The sequence below is a fragment of the Nicotiana sylvestris genome, chromosome 2, assembly GCF_000393655.2.
Source record: "Nicotiana sylvestris chromosome 2, ASM39365v2, whole genome shotgun sequence".
Classification (NCBI taxonomy): Eukaryota; Viridiplantae; Streptophyta; class Magnoliopsida; order Solanales; family Solanaceae; genus Nicotiana; species Nicotiana sylvestris.
Window position 1 is genome coordinate 200,897,153 of NC_091058.1, and position 22,144 is coordinate 200,919,296.

The window sequence follows — 22,144 nt, forward strand, 5'->3', positions numbered from 1 at the left end:
TTGATTCATCTCCGGTTAGTTGTTTTTGAGTTTTATTTTGTCCATATTTCGTTTTTATATTTCTAAAAGTTAAAATCGTTAAATATTTGATTCTTGTTTTGTTCGTTGTTTATCGTTGAAATCATTTTTTCTAGTTTGTTCATGTTCATGTTGTTTTGTTAAATTAATTTTCAGATTTCAAAATAGAAGTTTAATTAGTTGTTTTCATATTCATTTCATGTTTGTATTATTGTTTAAGTGAATATTTGTTAGTTTGATGTTTGCTAGATTCAAATTGAAATTTAATTAACTATTTCTTCAATTTGTTTCATGAGTTTATGTATTGTTAGAAATTGTTAATATTGTTAAGTTCAAGCTTAAGTTCATAATTGTTTATTCGTCGATCTTGTTATTTGTCTAAAAGAATTTAGTTGTGTTAAAGGAAATATATTGATTTAATCGTTTAATCCGTCATGTTTGTTGTTTAAAATAGATTTAATTCATGTTCATACTTTGTTTGATTGTTCTTGAATCCGAAATTTGTATAGCTTGATTTCTTGTTTACCATTTGTGATTATTTCTTGAATTTGTCTCATAAAGTTTAATATAGGAATTGTTGTTGTAATGTTGTTAGAGTAGTTGATTTTAAGTTCAATATGATTGAAGTTAGAAATCTAAATATACTTGTTTGTTGTAGTTGTTGAATCCGAAAATAGGATTGTTTGTTGCTAAAAATTTGTTCAATCAAATTTTAGTTGTTCTTTGTTGTTCAATTTGTGTTCATGTGATTTGTTGTTAAAATGTTGTTAAAATCGTGTTCATGTGATATTGTTGTTATGATGTTCATCCGTGTTCATATTGTTGTTTGAACATTGTTAGAAATTGATCATATTGTCTATATTTTGGTTAAGTTTGATTAATTGATGTGTTATAGCTGATGGGTAGTTTGGTAAATTTGTAATACGTTCAGGGGTAGTTTGGTAATTTCAGTAAGGTCGGAAGGGGTAGTTTAGGAATTGTACATTTTGAAATTGTTTATTTGAAGCATGGGGGACAAAATGAAATGGGGTGGGTTGTGATATGATTATTTAATATAAAGGGGGGACAAGATTTAAATTAAAGGGGAATCTTGCATTATTTTAAATAAAGCATGGGGGACAAAATATAATGGGGTGGTGTGATATGTTTATTTAATGTAATGGGGATGAGTGGAAAGATAATGGGTTGGGTAGAGAAAAAGTATTGATTTTAATTAATGAAAAGATTTATGGGATGAGATTATATATATGAAGTCTTGAACACAAGACAATACAGAGAGATAAACGAGAGAAAATACACAGACAGAAGAGAAAAAAAAACGGGAGAGAGAAACAAATCTGAAAATAAGAGAGAGAAAAGGGCTGAACATTTAAGAGAGAGAAAATTCCGAAAAATATTTAAGCTTTCAAATAAAAAAAAAACTAAAAAAAATATTCTGCTTTCTTTTGTTGTTTGAAATCAGAATTAATTGTTGTTTCATCAAAGCTGTAAGCTTTTGTTTTTTTGGGATTACTACTCCACCGGTCCGTTACTGGGTTGTTACTGTTGCTGGGCTATTGTTGCTGTGTTGTACTGATTTTACTGCTGCTGCTGATTCTCATATTCATTTTCTTTTGCTTCCAATATCAGGTACACAACTGAAAAGCTGGTTATTGTAATCCGAAATATGAAGCATGAATACATATGAAGAATGAAAATTTGAAGTTTTAATTTCGTTTTTTTTCTTTGTTTCTTTTGTTGATTGTATTTAAGCTATTTCATGAATTACTAAATAATAACTGGAATAAGAAAATAATATCATAAGTTAGTCTGTAATAAATCAGTTCGGCAAAATAGGTTAATTCACTAGTTATGAAGGCTTCAAGATTATAGGTTGATCATGAACAAGTAGCTAAATTTAGCTAAGACACGAATTTAAATTAAACATCGTAAATTAGGCATTAAGGCATGACTTGAGCTTAAGCAAGATTAGAAGAACGTTTAAGTCTAATAAACTTTCTAATAAGCTTTAGTAATTATGGTTAAATCTAGTTTCAAATGATTGTGAATAATTAATCTCAATAATATTTTTTTTAAAAAAATAACAATGCTGAGTTTTAATCTAGCTATATTTGTTTATTTTGAATTTTAGTTGTTGAATTTTTATTTTATTTATAATTTCGAAATTAAGAGTAAAATTCCTTTTTCATCAATATTTGTATTAATCAAGCAATTAGCATGTCATGTTTCTTAAAATAATAAAAAGCTAGTAATTAATTAGGATTTTCTTTCTTTATTTTAGAGACTAATTTTTATAGAAAAATGTAGTCGCTTTAAGATTTGTCCATTTAAAATAAATGAGATGAGCCTCGCTTAATGAAATGTATAGATTGCGGGGCCCTCAATAAATGTACATTTAATCGCTTAGAATTAGGGAGGAGCCGTTTTAGCAAATTTCACGGCCCTACCCAAAATAATGATACGCTAGTCGCTTTAGGCGCGTATTTAATAATGTTATTTTCTTAAATACGGTTGTGCATTTATGTAACCCAAATCTAAATCTCAACGGAGTCGAAATGTGCCGATAATCACGGGTGCATTGATTGCGACGTGATTTGAAATACGTTTTCACAATGTTGCAATTCTTCGTAAAATAATAACAATAAATAAAAATAATAATAATAATAATAAAAGCGGCTAAGAGATAAAACTTGCACATGAGTCCATATTTGTATAAAATCAGATAATCAAGCCAAATATAACAGTTGAGCGACCGTGCTAGAACCACGGAACTCGGGAATGCCTAACACCTTCTCTCGGGTTAACAGAATTCCTTATCCGGATTTCTGGTGCGCAGACTGTAATACAGAGTCATTCTTTTCCTCGATTCGGGATTAAAATAGGTGACTTGGGACACCCTAAATCTCCCAGGTGGCGACTCTGAAATAAAGAAATAAATCCCGTTTCGACTGTCCTTTAATTGAAAAAACTCTCACGCACCCTCGCGGGGGCGGTAAAAGGAGGTGCGACAGGGTGCAGATATCACGGCCCTCTGTTAGTCGTGTGCAGCCGTTTGCCATATTTTTCGAGGTCTCGGAGCTCGTTCTGGGTTCGAGGAGTGTTGTCTCATCAGGTTTGATAGTGAGTAATCCGTTCAGGCCTTGATACAAAGAGCTCCTAACTTCGATTTCGATCTCATATATTCACACTCTTACCTTATTTGATCAACCCGAAAATTGATGTATGTGTTAACCCCGGTTTCACCCGTATACAGATAGTCCCCTCATTTTCCAGTGAGTAGGTTTGCTGAAACTATGGGAAATTATAGATGAACCTCGGTTCGTTCCTTCGTACATTTCAACTAAGGTGACAGACAAGCCGAAACATCCTTCCAATCGCATCGTTCTGACTTTGGACATGTGTCGAACATCGGTAGGTTGTCTTCGAATGGTAAACATTGCGTAATGATTACATTCTTCCCTATAAAAGTTTCGAGCCTCTTCACGTTTTTCACCTTCTGATCCTAGTATCATCGAATGTTATAAAGGTTTTCAGCTTTCACAAATCTTCATACCTCGCTTCTTGAACCTTCACATCTTCATCTCCAACCTTCAAAACTTCATGTTTTTTCTTGGATTTTCAACCCAAAACTTCATATCTTTATTTCTAACCTCCAAATCTTCATACGCCTTCTTCAAATATTAATATGTTTTCCCAGATTCATGATGGCTAAAACTTCCAAGTGTGTACCACAACAAACTGCCCTTTTACCTTCTTACCAGGTCGCGGATGTCGATGTGGATGCCCCCGAGGTACTTCCAGATCCTCCAATGAAAAGCTTCATACACGGGGGCTATTCTTTCAAGGATAATTTCAAGGTCAGGTCGGACTTCGACAAACAAGACCGAGGCGATGGAGCATGGAGATACATATGCTTCGTTACTAAAGATACCCTTCCCACAGTCTGAGAGGACTGTAAATGGGAAGGTAAGGATGTGGTTGTCCCCAGGTCTAAGGATGATATCACTACCCACGTGGGGGGTGTATTTAAGTGTTTATATTTACCCCTTCACGCTGGGCCCGATGCACCCCATATTTTTGTACGCAAAAGTACGCCATAAATAAATTGATGAAAGCTCGGAAATGAGATGTTACACTCCGCATTTTCATATGTTAAAGTTTCGTCATAAGTTAATCCACGTAAGTTCGGGAATGGAATTATTTTGAGATTATAAGCATTATGCTATTTCAAACAAGGGATAAGTAAATTCGTGAAAGGTGAGAGGGAAGGAAAATCGAAGAAAATGAGTTTCGTCAAAGTTTGTCAATTTGGGATAAAATACGGCCCGAGCTTTATTACCCAGTATTTATGGACTAGTGCCATACAAAGTACCACATGACTATAACAATAAGGTGTACAAAGTGTGTTAAAAGTGAGGAGTATTTTAAGTAGTTTGAGATAATTCCTAATTATGTGAATAATTGAATAATTGTTGGTTAATAGAAGATTAACAAGTTAATCAAGTGATTAGTGGATAATTAGTCCAAATATTTGGATAACAATTACATCTCAAAATGTGGCAGCACATCAATACAAATTGGTGACTCTTAAATCATAACTCAAGGTGGCCAAATTGTATGAATTTTGGTGGCAAAGTCTTCAAAGTGGGGCCCACCTAAAAATTTAATATACCATTCCTAGTTCAAGATTCACTTTCTAATTATATCTCTTAGAAACGTTACTCCAATTCACAACAGATTTTCAGCCAAGCACTTTGAAAGGTTACCATCCAAATCACTTTCTAATCTAAAAAAAACATAGCAACGTTAATTCCATTTCTAAATAGCAACGTTGTTGCCAAATTCTTAAGGAAAGGTTTCGACCAAGATTTTCTTTGCATAAGCAACGTGATTGCTTCAAGTTTTTATACGACTTGTTCCGTGTTTTGTCGCAATTAACGTGTGTTAGAGGAATTGTCAAGATAATCGGCTCAGGTATGTTACGACTATCCCTTATTTCTTTTGGCATGATCCATACGATACAAATGAAACGAGCAAATATACAACTTCCATAAATGACTCTATTCATAGAAATACTAGAGATGATTATGTTCTTGATTTCCCATGTGTCATATTATTCTATCATCTGTTCATGGGTCTAAAAACTACGTAAGCTGGCAAAGTTTATTTCATGATATTAATAAGAGGCATAATGGTCTTATGATGTATCGAGAGATTTTATTAACGTATTTCATATGCATTTCATGCATTTATACATGCACACTGACCCATGACCAGATGACGTTATATACGCGTATATATATGTATATGGGATATGGGAAAGGTTATGTTGTTATATACGCACCACCACCTGATCAGCTGGTCTACATTGATGATTTTGCCCACAGTGGTTGAGATGATACGATGGGATGCCCTCAGAGGCTTGATGATGTTATGAACACATGTACCTACACACAACATGACATTCATATGCATATGCATGACATTATGAGTATTTCATAATTTACAGAGTTGTTCAGACTTATATGTCGAGTCTTTTACTCCATGTTTCTCTCATGTCTATTAGTTACTGATTTCATTCCTTACATACTCGGTACATTATTTGTACTGACGTCCCTTTTGCCTGGGGACAATGTGTTTCATGGCCGCAGGTCCGGGTAGATAGGTCAAGATTCCTCCAATTAGGCTATCAGCTTAGCGGAAGGTGTTGGTGCGCTCCATTTGCTCCAGAGTTGCTTGTTTGGTCAGTATGATTTAGACGTGTATTGTTTGGTATGGCGGAGTTTTGTTCTGACCTTTATGACAATTATGTATTCTTAGAGGCTTGTACATAGATGTCATGTTCGTAAAAGATTGTATGGCCTTGTCGGCCTATGTTCAGTGTACAAGTGGTTATTTTGGTCTTATAGGCCCGTATGTCTTATGTATAAGCTGGTATTACATGTTGTATTCTACTTATCTCACGGCAACCTCTTCGACTCAGTTATCTATAATAGTATGAAGCGAAAGAATATGTTATGTTGGTACTCGGTGGAGTAAGGTACCGCGTGCCCGTCGCGGCCCATCGATTTACGTCGTGACAACCCAGTAATACTGGCCTTTTGTAAGTGGAACGAGGTGTGCCTCAGGCAAATCCACCCATAGCTCTAGAGGACCATTATCTTCCTATGCCATTTTATGAACAATACTGAATCTTCTCGGTTCACCCTCGACCACCTACTCTGTCTGTACAGTCCTGAATTTTCTGAGGGGGACTAATCAAGCTTGTTTGCCGAGCCAGCAAGGCCTATTTTTCGAACATCGATGAGGATCGAGACCGATGTTGGAAAGAGTGATTTGTTCCAATAAAAACTAAAAACCCAATCCATCCCGATTTCCTATCATTCCCCAAGAAGTGGAACACATCTCATAAGTGTAATCTTTCCTTAATTGTCAATTTCCCTTCATTTCTTCTCTCATCGTTAGTATTTGTGGTGATGCAGCTGTTGCCCGGTTTCCTAATGCTTTCCCCTGGCTCAAGGAAAGAATCGAACGAATCTTCAAGCAGATGTCATACTATGAGCGCACTTGGCGCAGACTTTCGAAGGGAAAATGGGAGGCATGTTCTCATGGTAAGTCTCTCCCCTGAATAGTTATTACTACGCCCCAAGATTACACGATCCTGACCTTTTCCTTTCCCATATAGGTTTGCCTAAGACCACTGAACTTAGGCCACTGGACGGGGACGAGGATACATCCTTACCCATCGAACCATCTATTTCGGGATAGCCTGGTTGCTGTCGTAGAGGAGAAGAAGAGGAAATTAAAGTCCCGGACCCCGAGGTGAAGATAAAAAGAGGGCAGCCACCTAGGCTCATAAGCCCAATAAGAATACTAAGCCACGGATACCGGACTCTAACTTACTTCACCGGCTTAGAGATGAGCCCGAAGAAGATGACATCTTTGTCGACCATGGATCGACCCTTGCTGGGAGCAGGCGATGAGCGAGAAAAAGAGCCATGAGGTTGATCCCCTTCTGATTTGAGAGGCCGAAATGGAAATAGGAGTTATGACCTCCCCGAGAAACCATTCTCGTTCTGAAGAAGGTGAACGATGTGATAGACATAATCGAGACGCCCTCCTATATGAAGTTCATGCTTAAAGAGGCCCAAGTGGGCAAGGAAAAGTCAAGTGAAGGAGTCCAGGGTACAGATGATCCTCTCCACTCCTTCTTCGATAGCATGGACATGTCCACATTGGAAGATGTTTCTGGGTTGGGTCACTTGGAGATAACAAAGAAGGACCGAGTACGAGCCCAAGATTTGTGAAGCAATTCCGTGCGTGGAGCGTGGACCCCGGGTGTAAGAGGATGATTGTTCTTACAGTCCCAGAGGATGCTCGGATCCTGTCTGCCCTGGTAGGTGTAGCCAGCTACCTCTGGTGCCCGGTGACCAAGGAGGACCAGGCAAAGATTAACGGGGTATGCACGTCAAGTCTCCTTAACGAGGTGCAACATACGCTGAACCGGGTAAGGTTCTAACTCTTTCATACTCCCTTCATGAATCCTTCTTAAGTTTTCACTTGATGTCTCTTACTAGTTCCACTATTTTACAGGCTTCAGTGCTTCATCATGAAAGCTTTCTGCGATACCTCTTGGAAATTAGCCAGCTCGAGTTCGAGCTCAAAGAACAGGTCTTGAAGAAAGACATGTACAAGCTTCTTAGTGAGCAACAAGATGAGGCTCTTAAAGACCTCCAGGCCGAGCTGGACAAAGATCAGAAGGAGGCCTCGATCCTAAAGCGGGAACATGCTGGCCTGGTTGAAAAGGTATAGGTCTTTGAAGCTAAAAACAAGGAGCTAGTCGTGGTGACTAACAACACAACCTTGCAGGTCCAACAGAAGATCGACCTGATCGACCAGCTCCGAGCCGAGATGAATAAGGTCAAGGCCATGGACGAAGTGTGGAAGGGCAGGACGGATATGCTGGCTTCAGAGAAGGAAACTACTAAAGCGTAGCTGGCATTAGTTGAGAACCAACTCCGAGTGGTGAAGGACAAAGCTAATAAGTGGTCTAAGCTGAATGATGATCGCTGAGCATAGTTGAGCTCGATTATCGTAGAATAGGATGTCCTCGAAAGAGAATATGAGGAACTAAAGTCCAAATTGGACACAAGCTTCACTAGTGCCGAGGAAAAGGTGGCCCAATACAATGCCCTAAAGTTAAAGGCTGAATATGTAAAGCGACTGTCCTAAAGAAAGACCCTCGAAGAGATCCACATCCCAGGTTTCAATCTGTTGGTCGAGATCAAGGCAGCTAAAAAGCTCGAGGATAAGGCAATGGAACTATACGAGCCTGAGGGTGCCGAAGGCTCTGAGGGTTCCGAGGGCTCCGACGAATCTGAGGGCTCCGACGGTTCTGGCAATGAGTCGGGCCCCGGTGAAGACCAGACATAGATGCCATAGTACTTTTTCAGTTTTTTTCTCTTATGTATATTTTTATTTTGAGGTTGTTTTTATTGGGCCTTTGTAAATATATTTTGGAATATATATGAAATTTTCCCTTTCTAGCAATATCGTGACTTTACTTTTCTAGTATCTTTTTATAATTTCTATTCATGTAATGTTTTGATGCCTTAACATAGAGTCAAATCTAGTTATGGACATATTTTTTGGAGGTCCAAACATATCCCGATTTCGATACAACTTTTTTTGCTCGAGGAATTGAAACCTCTATGTGACCAGAAGTTTTCAAAATACTTAAGTGATTTTAGATGATGCTTTTGACGAGGGTATCATTTTAGTAGGTTTTGACTTTTAACAAAGGCCTTACTTTCTAACTACGAGCATCGGACATCTCCAAGCCATTTTTAGGGTGGTCGTAGCCTTTTGTATTTGGGCACCGCCTAATAGGTTTGGTGCCTCCAAGATTCGACAGACCGAATTGTCCGAACTTTCTTTCGGCAAGAGTACCGAGTAGGGGTAGCCCTTGGGGTAAATAGTCCCAGAGTAGAGGTAGTCCGTGGGATCTTAGGATCCAGAATTGAAGTAGCAAGAAAATGTGTAGTAGCAAGGTGGAACTTTCTTTCATCTCTCAGCGTCAAAAGTACATGAATGAAAGCACATTAAAACTTGTATCATGGCTAGAGTGGACTATGTGAGCATGGTTCATAAGACCATTTGTCCCTTATAATGAATCCTAACCACCAAGGGTTTTTCTTTTTTTCTTGCTAAAAACCTTAATTCAAGGGTAATGGCCCTTAGTATTTGAGGTCGAGCTTGATAGGGCTCGGATACTGTTGATATAAAGTGAATTATCACTGACTCTGATATCAGACCGGTCTTCAAATCTAAGTTAGAATGCTTTACTGTTGCCTCATTAAAAACCTTGTCGAGAAACCCATTTTGGGACAAAACCAATTCAAGGGAAAAAAAGTGCAACACGTGCTTTCGGACCTAATAGCCACATCCATCCCTGGCCGTTTTCCTGTAAATGTTAGTCCCATTCATAACATGATTAAAGAGTAATTGAGTTTGTACCTTAGCTATAGTACCGCTTTAAGTGTGTCACATTCCAATTGTTTGGTAGTTGCACACTGTGAGTGTGCTGAGTTTGTACAAGCCTTTGCCGATAATTCCGACGACTCAATATGATCCTCCTGAATGGGTCCCAACTTCCCCTCGTTCGTGTTCCGGGTGTGTAATGCTCCTTTCCTCAACACCAAGTCCCCGATCTTAAAGTGTTGTAGGTTGGCTCTTCGGTTGTAGTATCTTTCTGTTTGCTGTTTATAGGCGGCCATACGGACTAGGGCGGCTTCCCACCTTTCATCCAATAGTTTTAGGCTCATGATCATGACCTTGCTATTTGACTCTTCTATCACATATTGGAACTTGAGGCTCGGTTCTCCACTTCGACTATTATTAAGGCTTCGGCCCCGTAGACCAACGAAAATGGGGCATTGGCTAACCTCTTTTTCAGCTTTTGAAGTATGGTCTTGTTTGTTAGTTATTCCTGTCCATTCCCACTAGGGTGGTAAGGTGTTGATAGCAACTTCTTAATCTTTTGATCTTCAAATAATTTATCTACCTTGCTGCTGCTGAATTATTTCCCATTATCGTAAACGACCTCGGCCGGAATCTTGAAACGACATAGCATATAGTCCTAGATGAAGTCAATGACTTCTTTCTCCCGGACTTTTTCGAGTGCTTGAGCTTCGATCCATTTGGAAAAATAATCAGTCATGAATAATATGAATTGAGCCTTACCGGGTGCCCTCGGTAGGGGACCGATGAAATCCATTCCCCAATTCATAAATAGCCATGGGGAGAAGATCGAGTGGAGTAGTTCACCCAGTTGATGGATCATCCGGGTGTGTCTCCGGTAGTCGTTGCATTTTTGTACAAAGTCCTTCGCATTTTTCTCCATTTCAGCCCAGTAGTAGCCTGACCGGATTAATTTTTGGACCAAATATTCTGGCCCCAAATGGTTCCCGCAAGTGCTTTCATGAACTTCTCTCAAGGCGTTTTCGGTATCTCCCGGCCCCAAGCATCTGATTAGCGGGCTGTCGGACATTCTCCTGAATAATTTCCATTCGACCAAGCTAAATCTGGCCACCTTGCTACGCAGAGCTCTTGATTCTTTGGGATCCGAGGGTAATTTTACGGTCTTTAAGTAATATACGTACTTGTTCCTTCAATCCCAAGTTAAACTCATTGAGTTTCCTTCGGTGTGGCCTTCTTCTATCATTGATTTCATGAGTTGTACTACTGTTCCCAAACTGAATTCATCAACATCGACCGATGACCCAAAGTTAGCCAGAGTATCGGCCTCGCTGTTCTGATCTCGGGGCACGTGCTGCAGGGTCCATTCCTTGAATTGATGCAGCATTACTTGTAATTTGTCTAAATACCATCTCATCTGTTCTTCTTTCAATTAGAATGTCCCATTGACTTGATTTACCACGAGGAGGAGTCTCACTTTGCTTCGATCACCTCGGCCCAAGGCTTTTAACCAATTCGACACCTGCAATTATGGCTTCATACTCTACCTCATTGTTAGTCTATTTCACAGTTCTAATAGACTACCTAACTGCATTACCCATAGTTGGTTTTTACGCGATGCTGAGCTTGGACATCTTTGCGTTCAAGGCACCATCCATAAAAAGAGTCAAAATTCCTGAAGTGGTCCCCAAATTTAAAGTCGGCCATGAAGTCTACAAAATTTGAGATTTTATGGTAGTTCAAGGTTGAGACTTGATATCGTACCCGCTGATTTTAACGACCAATTTGGCCAATCTCCCCAAAATATCGAGTTTATGCATGATGTTACTCATTGAGTAATAGGTTACGACACATGTGGGATGGCATTGAAAGTACGGTTTTAACTTTTTGGAGGAGCTTGGCAAAGCTAGCGCCAATTTTTCCAGGTGACGATGCCTTGTTTCGGCCTCGCCTAGAGTTCTACTAACATAGTAAATAGGAAATTGCGTATCTTCCTCTTCCAGGACTAAGGCTTCACTTTCCGCCACCTCAAAAACCGCCAAGTAAAGGTACAACTGTTCGTCCGCCTTCGGAGTGTGGAGTAGGGCCAGACTCGATAGGTACTGTTTGAGTTCTTCCAAAGCTCATCGGCATTCCCGGGTCCAGGAAAAGTTACTCTTCTTTTTCAACAGTGAGAAGAACCAATGGCTTTTGTCCGAGGACCTCGATATGAACCGGCCTAGGGCTGCTATATGCCTGGTCAGTCTTTTAACGGCCTTGACATTGTTCACCACAGTGATATCTTTTATGGCTTTGATTTTGTCGGGATTGACCTCGATCCTTCGATTAGATACCATGAACCCGAGGAATTTCTTGATCCGACTCCTAATGCGCATTTCTTTGGATTCAGCTTCTTATTGTATTTCTTCAATATGTCGAAGGTTTCCTACATATATTTCATATGGTCCTCCGCTCGTAGGGACTTGACTAACATTTCGTCAATATAAACTTCCATTGATTTTCCTATCTGTTCTTCGAACATCAGGTTTACTAGGCGTTGATAGGTGCCACTGATGTTCTTTAATCCGAATGGCATTATGTTGTAACAATAGGTGTCAAATTTATTGATAAAAGAAGCCTTTTCTTGATCCCCTGGGTCCATACCTAAAATAGATCGAGAAAGCTAAGTATCTCGTGTCCAACCGTCGCGTTGATCATCCGATCGATGTTAGGAAAAGGAAAAGAATCCTTAGAGCATGCCTTGATCAGATCTTTGTAATCCACACATATTTTTAGCTTATTTCCTTTTTTAGGTACTACCACTATGTTAGCTAATCAATCCGGGTATTTAACTTCCCGAATTGACCCTATTTTAAGAAGTTTATATACCTCGTCCTTGATAAATGCATGCTCGACCTCGGGTTTTTGTCTCCTCTTCTATTTAACCGTGTGGAACTTTGGGTCCAAACAGAGCTTATGAGTGGTCACTTTTAGGGGGATCCCTTTCATGTCAAGGTGAGACCAAGCGAAACAGACTATGTTAGATTTAAGAAATTCAATGAGTTTTTTATGAGCTCGGGAGTTAACCCCTTGCTCAAGTATATCTTTCGATCTAGTAGATGTTCGATCAATATGACTTGCTCCAACTCCTTGACTGTCGATTTGGTAGCGTTGGTATCATCAGGAGTTACTCCTCTCTCCTCCGGTTCGGTTGGGGCCGGCGTCGGTGATTGCTATTTAATTTCTTCCTTTTTGGTCAGCTTCAGATCTTTGATGTCGAAACCGCAGTCACCGAGATTACCTCATCGACCACAAACATTTCCTTTGCTGTCAGGTGCTCTCTGTGGACCATCTTGACTCCTCCCGGTATAGGGAACTTCAGTGCCTGGTGTAAGGTTGAAGGTACCGCCCTTATATTATGAACCCATGGCCTTCCGATAGGGCGTTATACCTCATGTCCCCTTAGATCACATAGAACTTTGTCTCTTGGATCATTCCTGTAGTGTTCACTAGCAGGGTTCTCTCCCCTTTAGATTTTTCGTATGCCATGTTAAATTCGTTCAACACCCGGACCGCCAGCATTATTTGGTCTTGTAACCCCCAACTGCTCTACAACCCTCGATCCAGTGATGTTGGCCGAGCTACTTGGATCAATAAATACACGTTTAACTCGAGATTTATTGATAAGTACGTATATTACTAGCAATCATTATGTGGTTGCATGATGCCCTCAGAATCCTCGTCGTTGAACGAGATGTTTCCCTCCGGGACATAATCTCGGGTACTTTTTTCCCTTGTGATAGATACTTTAGTGTGCTTTATCATTGGTCCTTGGGGGATATTGACCCATCCAATTATCATGTTGGCGTCCCTATTCCTGAAGTGATTTTTGGGTCGATCGCTCAGAAATTTTTGGAGGTGCCCATTATTGAGCAACCGGGAAACTTCTTCTCTCATTTGTCGGCAATCCTTAGTGCCATGATACTTGCACATCAAGTTAGGATCTCTTTGGGTAGGGTCAGACTGCAACGGTCCGGGTTGCTTGGCTTCCTTGATATACTTGATGGCTGATACGATGCTGATTGTATCAACATTGAAGTTGTATTCTAACAATCTTGGTTCTTCTCTAGCCCCAAGCGGCCTATTGAAATCATTTTTTTCTCATCAGACCTCGGCTACTAAGCCTTCGATAGCCTCTCTTTTTGTTCCTTGTGGGCTGACGCCCGGGCCCATTTCCCTTTCAATCTGCATTGTCTGACTGTTATTGATCCCGGACCTGTCTTGGCTCATGATTGATGACTCTCTTAGACCTATTGTTGGCTCTGATGGGATAAGCGGACCTAGAAGGGGCTCTAAGTTGGTCATCCTCAGCTCTTATGTTTGATTGGTACCTATTGTGGATGTCGACCCAAGTTATTGTCGGGTACTCTACCAAATTTTGTTTATCTGCTGCGAAACCAAGGAGCTTCGGGGATTAAGTCCTTGAGTGAATGCCTGAATGACCCAATCATCCTCAACTGGAGGCAGATCCATCCGTTCCATTTGAAACCTTGATATGAACTCCCTGAGCATCTCGTTGTTTCTTTGTTTAACCTTAAAAAGGTCCAATTTTATAGTCTCGACCTTGATGGCCCCGGCATGACCCTTCACAAAAGTATCTGCGAGCATAGCAAACGAGTCAATGGAACTTGAGGGTAAGTTGTGGTACCAAATCATTGCTCCTTTGGACAAAGTTTCCCTGAATATTTTTAGTAACACCGACTCGATTTCATCATCTTCCAAGTTGTTTCCTTTGATCCGGCATGTATATGAAGCCACATGCTCATTCAGGTTCGTGATTCCATTATCTATTGAAATATCGGGCATATGTAACCTCTTAGGGATCGGTTTTGGTGCCGCTCTCAGAGGAAAAGGCTTCTAGATAAACTTCTTGGAATCCGGCCACTTCAATATCAGGGGTGCTTCTAGGTTTTGGTCGACCCTAGAATTGTATGTTTTCACCTTCTTCTCATTGGACTCAATTTTCTGTTCACCTGATTCCACCCACTTCGCTAATGCCTTATGCATTTTCATTATTTCAAGACTGACTCCGGGCTCGGCTTCACCGACCTCTCGGTGGTTTGTTCGTTGCTTCGGTGTTCTCTCGGGACTTTCTGGGCTCGACCCTGCCAGGGGTGTGGCCTTGATTCTGTAGCTATGCTACCGCTGTCTGTTGAGCATGCAATATTTCGAAGATTAGCTGCAGGCTTACCCCATCACCTTTACCCTCTGTGTTTCTCAAACTGTTGGTTGGGAACCTCCGTGAATGCTATTTTCGGGGTCAGTTGACAGGTTGACATCAATAGCAACCTATGAATTGGCGTCGATCGGATCGACAACTGGGAGTCCGTTGGGATCAACAGGGGGAACCTCATTACTAAGCACCAAATTATTGTTTTCCCCATGATTGCCAAACTCGGCCTCAACGTTCAAGTGAGTAGACTAAGAACTTGACATTTTTAAGCTGACCTGAAATTGAGACCTTAAAGAACAAGCGTAAAATAGAGTGTGTTATGGAGATTTGTTTCAAAACACCACTATTATCCTCAGCCCTATGGTGGGCGCCAAACTATTTACCCTTAAAACGGATTATAATTAAATTTATATCCGATTTTAAGGATATGTGGATTTTTTTTGTAGTTAAAAAACTTCTATTTACCAGTAATATCTACAATGTAGTGTTCAAGCTTAATCTGGACATAAGCCCCAGATTTTAGCCATTCAATTCACTGTCCTCAAGACTAACTACTATACTACTAGGTATAACATCTATTTATACATTAGGATAGTAGTTAAGCTCCATCAATCTTCGTTGTAGTTGCTTCTTAGTAGCTCCTCGACTACGCACATCTTGTGTTATTACTTTACTTAGCATTGTTGTTGATCGCTATTCTCCTTTGAAAATTCTGCCTTTCCTCTCTTGCCATATATAGTACATACTACCTGCAAGAGTTAGTATATATAGTTCAGTTGTTGTGCTCCTTCCCTTGTAGTGTCTCTCTGCCCACTCGATTTCATTAGTTCATGTCATTGTTTGCCTATGAATCCCTAGCCATTATAGCATTGTTGTCCATACTCTTGAAGAATAAGGACAGCTAAAGAATAGATGATCAATGGTTTCCTCCTCAGGTGTTACATAGTGAACAAGTTGTATCTTCCACATAGCCACATCCCCTCAATCTGTCTTTAGTCAACAGTCTTCTATGAGCAGCCAGAAGTACTGTGAACATCCATTTTGGCAATCCAGCATTGTTGCAAAGCAGCTTCCTTCATGACACTCTAGCAATTCACCTCTAATTTTTGCATACATGGTTTTGATGGAGAAACTCCTCATTCCCTCTACATCCTCCTCTGTATATCCAACTTCCTCAAAGTATTGTTTGGCTTTCAGTATCTTCTGTACCATCCATGAGGCTTGCTTTGGATCAATATTGTTAGATAAACGAGTTAAATATATAATAAATAACCAAACTAATTGTGATGATACGTCCGAGTTCAAATTTGGGTTGAATAGTAATTTAGCCCTCGATCGGACCCTTGGTTCGAAGCCAAATGTGTCACGACCCGAATTTCCCACCGTCAGGATCGTGATGGAGCCTAACCAATAGATTGCTAGGCAAGCCATCATGTAAAAAATTAAATACGCTACTTTTTACGAAATTCACTAAATGGCAATAATTTAAAACATAACGATTTAATAAAAGGCGAAAGTTTATAATAGTCTAAACATCAATACACGACTACCCAAAATCTGGTGTTACAATCCACAAACGTCTAAGAGTTACTGCAAATACTGGTTTAAAGAAAATACATATGTTCTCGAAATAAAAGAAAACAAGGAAACTAAGATAAATGGAAGGGGACTCTAGGATCTGCGAACGCCGGCAGATCTACCTTAGGTCTCCTGATGGATTGAATTCAGCAACCCTACTCTGATTAGTGCAGTCTAGTACTGAAATCAGCACAGAAAGTGCAGAATGCAGTATCAGTACAACCGACCCCATATACTAGTTAGTGTTGAGTCTAACTTCGGTGAAGTAGTGACGAGGCTAGGACACGACAATAACATGAACATGTGCAGTTAAATTATATACGAGAAAATAACAATAAACGAAAATTTAACATATAATATTGGGAAGGGGGAAAACATGCCGAGGGGAAATATTAAGTCTTGAAAGTAGTACAATAAAGGAACACAATAAATATCATGCTTTGTACCAACAGAAGTAATTATACAGCAACAAGTACACATCATCACCCTTCGTGCTTTTACTCTCATTCTCGCCATAAGAAAACAGAAGAAACGGCACGGCATCACCCTTCATGCAATAACTCTCATAACATGGCACGGAATCACACTTCGTGCATTAACTCTCTCATAGCATGGCACGACATCACCCTTCGTGCATTATCTCTCTCATAGCATGGCATGACATCACCCTTCGTGCATTATCACTCACAGAATACGGTACGACATCACCCTTCGTGCATTATCACTCACTCACAATACATTGCACGGCATTACCCTTCATGCGTTATACTCTTCCTTACCCAAACAATAGAACAATATCAACCTGGCAAGGGAATTGTCAATAACCGACCTCAGTTTAACATTTAACTTCACAACATAAATCTCAACTTTAGTCAACACTTAACCAATATCAATTTCAGGAAAAATGTGATAAGATTTGTTTAACATGAAGAATAACCAATCTAAGCATGAACCGTACGAATAAAGAATACAATGGTCACAAGTATAAGACTCACTCGCATATTTCGACCCAACAACAATGTATAGATACTCGTCACCTCACCTATACGTCATATCAACAATCAAGCACATAGCAAATAAGGCAGCAATACCTAATCCCTCAAGGTAAGTTTAGCCACAACACTTACCTCGATTCCACGACCAAAATCAAGCCTTAATTACCGTATTACCTCCCGATTCCACTTCCAATCCACTCGTATCTAGTCATAATTAATTTAATAACATCAATTATCGCTAAAGAAATCAGTTCCAATGCATAATTATAAGTTTCACAATATTTTCCCAAAAAGTCAAAAATTGACCCCGGGCCCGCTTGGTCAAAGCTCGAAGTTCGGACCAAAACATGATTACTTATTCACCCTCGAGCCCGGATATACATTTGGTTTTGGAATCCGACCTCAATTTGAGGTCTAAATCCCCAAATTTCGAAATTCCTAAGTTCTACCCAAAAAACACCCAACTCCACCATGAAAAACTCTAGATTCTAGGATGAAATCTTGTAAAAAGATGTAATCGATTGAAATAAATGAGTTAAGAATCATTTACCTCTGATTTGGGGAAAAACTAGCCTATCTCCTCATAAAATTTAGGTTTTGAAAATTTGTGAAATGAATCAAAAATCCCGTCTAAGTCTCTTTTATACAACTGCAGAATTGCGAAGCTCACAAATGCGAAGAACCATCGCAAATGCGAAGTTCCCCACACTTCTGCTGCCTTCGCAATTGCGAAGGTATGTTCTCAATTGCGAACACGAACCTCCGCAAATGCGAGAAAATGATCGCATTTGCGATCACTGCCCTTCCCATATTTACTTCACAAATGCGAAGAAGTCTTCGCAATTGCGAAGACTGCCTGGTCCAGCTTATGATTGCAATTGCGATAAAAGCCTCGCAAAAGTGAAACCTACAGGGTTCGCCATTGTGATGCCTAATCTCGCAATTGCGAAATCAGAGGACTGCAATAGGTTCAGTCATGCCAGCAATTTTTCCCAAGTTCCAAAACACTCCGTAGCCTATCCAAAACTCATCCGAGCCCTCGGGGCCCCAAACCAAACATGCACATAAGCCTTAAAACATCATATGAACTTGCTCGTGCGATCAAATAGCCAAAATAACATCTAAAATTACGGATTTAATACCAAAACACATGAAATCCATAAGAACACTTGAAATTTCTATTTTCACAACCGGACGTCCGAATCACGTCAAATCAGTCCCGTTTCTCACCAAAATTTTCAGACATAACTTAAATATTATATTAAACCTGTACCGGGTTCCGAAATCAAAATACGGGCCCGTAACAACATGATCAAATATTATTCAAATTCTTTAAATCCTTAGATTTTCAGTTTAATAATTTTTAACAAAAATTCATTACTCGGGCTAGGGACCTCGGAATTCGATTCCGAGCATACGCCTAAGTCGCATATTTTACTAAGGACCCTCTGGGACCGTCAAAATACGATTCCGGGTCCGTTAACTCAAAATGCTAACCGCAGTCAACCAAAAATCACTTTTAAAGGAAAAAATTATTATTTTCTCAAATTTTTCACATAAAAGTTTTCCGGAAACGTGCCCGGACTATGCACGCAAATCGAGGAGAAGTAAGATGAGATTTTGAAGGCCTCGGAACCTCGAATTGGGTTCTAAAACGCAAGATAACCTTTTGGATCATCACAAAATGTATATGAAACAATAATAGAATAAGAACTTTTCAATAGCTAGAAAGCAGAAAAATGAATTTGCATTGCCTTGGTTTGCGTGTTACAATGTGTCCTATTAAATAAAAAGCTTCCCCTTTATACAGTAGGAGAGTTTCATCCCTAATACAATTCTAAAAAGGGTAAAACTCATCCTTTCTCGTTAATTACTGATCTGTTACCGACATTGGGCGAGATTTGCACCGTGATATCCGATTGGGTGTGTATATCACGACCATCTGTTAGTCGTGTATAGCTGTTTGCCATATTATTTGAGGTCCCGAAGCTCTTTCTAGGTTCGGAGAGTGTTGTCTCATCAGGTCCGATGGTGAGCACTCCGCTTGGGTCTCGATACAAAGAGTTCCTAGCTTTGATTTCGATCTTATATATTCATACTCTTACCTCGTTTGATCCACTGGGAAATTGGGGTGTGTGTTAACTCTGATATCACCCATATACACTCTTCCTTCTCTTCCGCCTTGAATTATTTGGAATAATCATTAATTTTACTATTTGGTCGGAGAGAGCATCATTTTCATTGAAACTATTGATCCTTTCTAAAATCTTCGCAAATTTAATACGGATGGACAGAAATGGGGGGTCTAGATGTTTTGGCATTAACTACATTTAGTTTATGGCAATTGGGTGCGGAAACATAAAACGGTATTAGACTATTTTATAATTTGAGGATATCACTATGTTAATACTATTAAAAAAAATAATGACATTATGGGTGTGTTTGGTACGAAGGAAAATATTTTCCAATTTTTCCATGTTTGGTTAGTTTAAATATTTTGTCTAATATTTTTCTCATGAACTAATTTCCTCTGAAAATGTTTTTTCTATCAAGAGAAAGGAAAATATTTTCTAAAACTCTTTCTCAACCTTCCTCACCTTATTCCTCATCCTCACCAACCCACCCCCACACCCCAACCCCACCCACACCCACACACCATCCACACTCCCACCTACCCACCCCACCCCCACCCTAAATAAAAATATTATTAATAGTATTTTATTTTCATATTATAGATGGAGTTTTTTTATTTCAACAAATGAGTATTTTTTTCATTTCAACAAATGAGTTTTTTTTCATGATATTAAAAATTATTTTTTCATTTTAACAAAAAAAAACTTTCTTTTTATGTAGAAAAAGTAATTTTTTTTCATTTCAACAAAAAAAAAGTATTTTCTTTTCATGATATAAAAAAAGTATTTTTTTCATTTCAACAAGAGTATTTTATTTTTATGATGTAGAAATATTTTCTTTATTTTAATAAAATGTGTATTTTGTTTTCATGTTTTAGAAAGAGTACTTTTTTTTTCAAACAAAAAAGAGTATTTTTTTAGTAATGGAGCACAAATTTCAACGCTATTTTGCATAAAATATTAAAGCAGCACATTACTTCCTTTAGATTTGTGTGAATTTTTGGAGACTTGGGGGGTGGGGGGGAGGGGGAGTGAAGAGAGTAGCATAAAAATATTTTCCTAAAAGAATATTTTCTAATCTTTAATCAAACGCTAGAAAATATTTTTCACTCACCAACCAAACAAGGGAAAATAGGTGATAAAACCACTCATTTTCCATGAAAATATTTTCTAGAAAAACATTTTCCATGGAAAACATTTTCCTTTATACCAAATACACCCTATGCCTTGTAATTAGTAATCGTCTTAAAAATACTATAGATAATAAATAAATAATAAAATCTTCTTAACCAAAACTTTTAGATGATGTGATTCACACAATTTGGTATGATATCAAAAGAAAGAAAAATTATAGTTCGAGCCTTGTAACTACTGATTAACAAAACATTTCCTGTTAAAATAGTTTAAACTCCTAATTGTAAAGATTTTGCAATTTAATAAAATTTTGGATAGTAGAGGACCCAATATGGTTGGACCATTTCGACGTTAATTTTCTGGAAAGATTCTTTATTCTATCAGTAAAATGCTTTAGAATTTGAAAGAATTATGATCCCAAACAAGAAAGAAATTTATTCTACCTTATCTTTCTTTTCTTTTCTTTTTTCTTTTAATTGTCTTTTCTAGTATTGGAATAAATAGCTCTCGAAGATAAGGACATAGACATTTTCATAATCTTCATGACATAACTGGTTTAGTTGGCCATTTAATGGTCGATAGGTTACTTTTCTCATACATTCAAGAAACTTCTAGCTGCTAGGTCTCTAGGTATATAATATAACTAGTGTAGTTGTTCGTGCTTTGCATGATTATAAAAAAAAAAAGTCAAAATAAGTTCATATAATTCATAATTCAACATAAAGAAAAATCAATCTTTAACATGCATCCTACATGAAATTCTTTGATAGAGGAATATTTCTCAAAGTTCCAGACTAAACTTGATTTTCCATTTGAATTAGTATGCGTGAACTTGACCAAGAAAAGAGGAAATAAAAAAAAATAACTATCAAAAAGTAGTAATAGGACTATATCAGGGATTTAAATAGGGCAAGTTACATATTTGGTGGATTAACCAAAAATAATTACGCTCGCTAGCAAAATATAATAAAAAGATACACCAATTATATATAAATATGAATATTACATTAATATATAAAAAATATATATTTTTCCGAGTATTATCTTTATACCGGCTATCTTGTATATTTTTTCATGCAAATATGAGTTGATGTCCGCTTTTTTATTCTCCCTCTTAAGGTTCTCCGCAGTACGGTATTTGGTTTCCTACGGGAAAAGCACAATCCTACCGGAAAATCAAAGAGAAATATTTATAACCGCTTTCAAAAATAATAGTCAACAAAATATATATCTTTTTATATATATGTGTATTATATAAAAGTATACATATTTTATATACTTTTGGCTAGTGGAATGCAAGTAATTTTGGCCGACCGATCAATTTTATATATTACCCAAAATTAAAAATCAATCAAACACGGAACTTCGTTCCGATCCTTCGGATATTTCTCATATCCTATGACTTGGATCTCAAGAACAGTAAACACGAACTCCTAGAGTAATACGGATTCTTAATGACTATCTCATGTGTTATATAATATACCTCTATCTGAAATTTATTTACCAAATACATCTATTAAAATCTGCCATGTAAATATTATGGTCACTATGTATTTTGGCTATTTTTTTTTTTTGTAACTGAATATTTGTTGAGTGAA